The 4,566-nt window shown below is 43.1% G+C and overlaps 1 pseudogene; it reads right to left on the bottom strand.

Annotated features, from left to right (window-relative positions):
* Positions 1-250: 250 nt before the first annotated feature.
* Positions 251-4,566, bottom strand: part of LOC104078765 — a 12,248-nt pseudogene continuing 7,932 nt past the window's right edge.

Below are 4,566 nucleotides of genomic sequence, written 5' to 3'. Positions count from 1 at the left end.
CTTCCCAAGTAACCGTTACGTGTGATGGAGCCCTGCTTTCCTGGAGATGGCTGAACACCTGCGTGCCGATGGGAAGTAGTGAATGAATTCCTTGTTTTGCTTTGCTTGCGCGCAGCTTTTGCTTTCCCTATTAAACTGTCTTTATCTCAACCCACGAGTTTTCTCACTTTTACCCTTCTGGTTCTCTCCCCCATCCCACCCTGGGTCGGGGTGAGCGAGCGGCTGCGTAGTGCTCAGTGGCCAGCTGGGGTTAAACCACGACAGTGGCCTTCCTTTGGTCCCTCTCCAATCTGTCTGCATCTTTCTTGAATTGTGGGGACCAGAACTGGACACCATACTCCAGTTGCAGCATGACGAGCACTGAGTAGAGTGGGATGATCACTGCTCTATCTGTGCCAATAATGCCCCTGCAGATGCAGCCCAGATTCTGATTTGCCTTCAGTGCTGCAGTGGTGCACTGCTGACTCATGTTTGGCTTGTTGTCCACCAGCACCATCAGGGATCTTTCAGCAAGGGTGCTCTCCAGGCACGCACATTCTAGCCTGTACTGGGCTCTTTGGTTATGTCGTCCCAGGTGCAGGACTTTGCACTTGTTTTTGTTAAACTTCATACTGTTCTTGCTATCCCACTCTTCCAGCTTGTTCATGTCCCTCTGTAAAATAGCTCTCCCTTCTGATGTGTCCACCTAACCACCCAGTTTACTATCACCAGAAACCTGGTGAGGGTGCTTTCAATCCCATCATCCAGGTCATTGTGAAAATGTTGAACCCGTGTGGGGCCCGTTGTCAATCCCTGGGGGACCCAACTTGTGACAGGCTGCCAGCCGGATTAAAAACCATTTACCCTCTGAGTGCAGCCTGTGAGCCAATTTCCTACCCATCTCACAGACCACCCATCCAATCCGTTTCTTACCAGTTTGTCCAGGAGAAGGCTATGGGAAAGTGTCAAACAATTTGGTGAGGTCAAGGCAAACAACATCCACTGCTCTCCCCATATTGACAGAAGATGTTATATTGTTGTAGAAGGTGATCAAGTTAGTCTGGCATAATTTGCCTTTGGTAAACCCATCCTGGCTTTTCCCAATAGCTGCTTCATTTGGTTTGTAGTAGGTTATAGGAAGACTTGTTCCATTCCTTTCCCAGGGATTGAAGTTAGGCTAATGGGCCTGTAGTTTCCTGGGTCCTCTTTTGGGCCCATCTTGTACACGGGTGTGCCTTTTGCATTCTTGCAGTCATCAGGGACATCCCCTGATCTCCACAATTTTTCAAATATTAGAGACAGTGACCTTGCAACAGTGTCAGCCACTTCTTTTAACACTCTGTGGTGGATTCTGTCTGGGCCCATAGATTTACGTGGATTGAGCCCTTGCAAGAGGCCACTGCCCAGCCCTTCTTCCACACACAATGGGTCGACACATGCATTGTCATAGCTACTTGATCCTGTGATCTGGGGTCCAGCAACTCTGGTAAAGACGGAGGTGAAGACGATGCTGAGAACCCCTCTCTTGTCAACATTATAAGTGTCTAGTTTCCCTGCCCTGTTTAGTAATGGGCCTATGTTTTCCCAGGGCTTCTGCTTTCTGCTCACGTACCTGAAGAAATCTTTATTGACATGTCTGGCCAATTTCAGTTCTAGCTGAGCCTTAGCCTTCTTGACTGCATCTCTGTGCACTAGCAAGGTTCTTGTAATCCTCAATGACTATTTGGCCACCTTTCCATAGCTGCTATGCTTCCTTTTTGCCTTTAAGCACACTTAAAAGCTCATTGTTAAGTCAGGGTGGTGTCTTCTTGTTCTGCCTTCTTCCTTTCTTTTTTTAGGGGATGGACTGTTCTTGTGCTTCCAGGCGGCTGCTCTTGAATAACTCCCAGCACTCACAAGCTCCTATGTCCTCCTTCCCATGGAATTGCCCACAGCTGGGCTCTGAGTGTAACGAAGCTCTCTTTAAAAATCCAAGGTCTTTGTCCTACTACTGGTCTTCAGTGCGCTTAGCAGGATCTTAAACTCCACAGTGTTGTGATTACTGTATCCAAGGCTACCACTGGTAGTTATTTTGTCAAGTAAGTCTTCTTGGTTTGTAAGCAGTAAATCTAGCAATGTGCTGCTTCTAGTTCACATGGTCAACATCTGTAGCAGGAAGCAGTCCTCAATGCATTCCAGGAACCTGAGGGATAACTTGTGCACCACTGTGTTGTTTTCCCAACAAATATCCAACTGAAGTCACCAATGAGGACCAGGTTCCATTGGCCTGAGACTTCCTTGAGCAGCCAAATTAAGATTTTTTCAGCCTCATCATCCTGAATGGGAGGTTGGCAACAGATACCTAACAAGACATCCTCCTCGGTGAAGATTCCTTTAACCTTGATCCAAAGGCATTCGATAGAACTTTTGTGGTCTCCATAGCTCACATCCATATACTAAATTCCTCTCTTACATAAAGCGGAAATCCACCTCCTCTTTTTCCCTTCCTATTTTACTGAAAGAGTTTGTAGCCATTCCAATCATGGGAGTTTTCCTACCAAGTTTCTGTGATTCCTGTGATGTTCATAACTCCCAGACTGGGTACGAAGCTCCAGTTCTTCCTGTTTGCTGCCCAGACTATGTGCGTTGGCATACATGCACCTGAGATGGCTGGACTTCGGTTTCTTGCCTTTGGAAAATGTTGGGGAGCATTCTTCACTACTCTAGTAGGTGTGCTCACCCATCCTGTTGCTTATGAATATGCAGGTGCTACAGCTTTGGACCGTACCCACCAAGTTTATTAATTAGAGGAAAAATCTATTCCAAAGCTTTTGCATACAATATACACCACTGTCCTGGTTTCAGCTGGGATAGAGTTAATTTTCTTCCTAGTAGCTGGCATAGTGCTATGTTTTGGATTTAGTATGAGAAGAATGTTGATAACAAACTGATGTTTTAATTGTTGCTAAGTAGTGTTTACACTAAGTTAAGGACTTTTCAGCTTCCCATGCTCTGCCAGGTGCACAAGAAGCTGGGAGGGAGCATAGCCAGGACAGCTGACCCAAACTGGCCAAAGCGATATTCCATACAATATGACATCATGCTCAGCATATAAGGTTGGGCGAAGAACAAGGAAGGTGGGGACGTTTGGAGTGATGGCGTTTGTCTTCCCAAGTAACTGTTACGCATCATGGAGCACTGCTTTCCTGACGATGGCTGAACACCTGCCTGCCGATGGGAAGTAGTGAATGAATTCCTTGTTTTGCTTTGCCTGCGTGCACAGCTTTTGCTTTACCTCTTAAACTGTCTTTATCTCAACCCATGAGTTGTCTCACTTTTACCCTTCTGATTCTCTCCCCCTTCCCACGGCGGGGGGAGTAAGGGCAGGGGGGGAGTGAGCGAGTGGCTGTATTGTGCTTATTTGCTGCCTGGGGTTAAACCACTACAACCACCTTTTCAGACAACTGCGATCTCTTTCAAAATACAAAACTCACTCTTTTCTCATGTACGTAGTAATGTAAATCATTGCTCAGAACCCTATGGTATAATGGGTTGAACTCACCCCATGCTCTTTATATTCAACAGAGGTGAGGTTGTTCAGTGCCTTGCAATGGCGAGTCTTCACTAAGTGAATAATGTGAATTAAATATTATCATTGTGGTGTTTCTATCATCTTGAGTATTAACAAGCTGAATGAAGTATCAAATTGTTATGTAAACTGTATATACTGATTTAAACTCTTGGTTTGCAGACATTTATGTAGGGCTTACTGATCAACAAATTATACACAAATCATATTTAAATAAATGGAAATCACTAATTTCCATACTGAATATAAACTAGATAAACTTCACTTTTTCATGTAGGGTAATAATCCTCTAAAACCATTTATTGCCTCATATATTCCAATCCTTAAGCAATTAATATCAGGTGTAGATTATTTAAGGGATAATCTTCACAACATTGAAGTATGTGCCTTTTTCATAATTATATCTGAAGTGTTTGTCATGGTTTTAATTAACATCTAAGAAAATGCTAGTGTTCTATAAATCAGTTGCTCCTCCTTTCCTCATCTTTTCTTCCCTCACTGATACATATTTTTTATTTGTGCCATTCATTTCAGAAAGATGCTTTGAAGACTTTTTCCATCTGCTTCCTGCTTCAAACAGTTAAAATGTAAATGGCTTTTCTGACAAGGCCACAATTTTTGATATAATGTGTTTTCTAGGTCATATGATGATAATAAAAAGAATACAGTGCAGTGTTTATGTCAAACTTTTAAGACTCAAATTCGGGTGAACACTTGAGAAACAAGTAAAATACTATAGGCTTGATTTTAGCATCAGTATTTCTTCTGCTTTGTGAGCTCTGTTTGTTTACACATTTAAGAAAATTTAAAATAATTCAAGACAATTGATTCTTGTCATGAGTTGGTAATACTTATGTGCATTTTATTTCAAAGACTGAGTTCCCAACAGGGACCTAAAACCAAATCAATAGTCTGAAGAGTTTTGTGGCAGGATTCATGTAAGTAATGCAGGCACAAACAGATTGCACTGCATATAAGTGCACTCACATATTTTTTAGCCTTGGCTTTTTTTTTTTTTT

Source organism: Fulmarus glacialis, unplaced genomic scaffold, assembly GCF_000690835.1.
Source record: "Fulmarus glacialis isolate BGI_N327 unplaced genomic scaffold, ASM69083v1 scaffold4566, whole genome shotgun sequence".
NCBI classification, from domain to species: domain Eukaryota; kingdom Metazoa; phylum Chordata; class Aves; order Procellariiformes; family Procellariidae; genus Fulmarus; species Fulmarus glacialis.
Note: the sequence above shows the minus strand (reverse complement) of the source record. Positions and strands in the feature narration are given on the sequence as shown.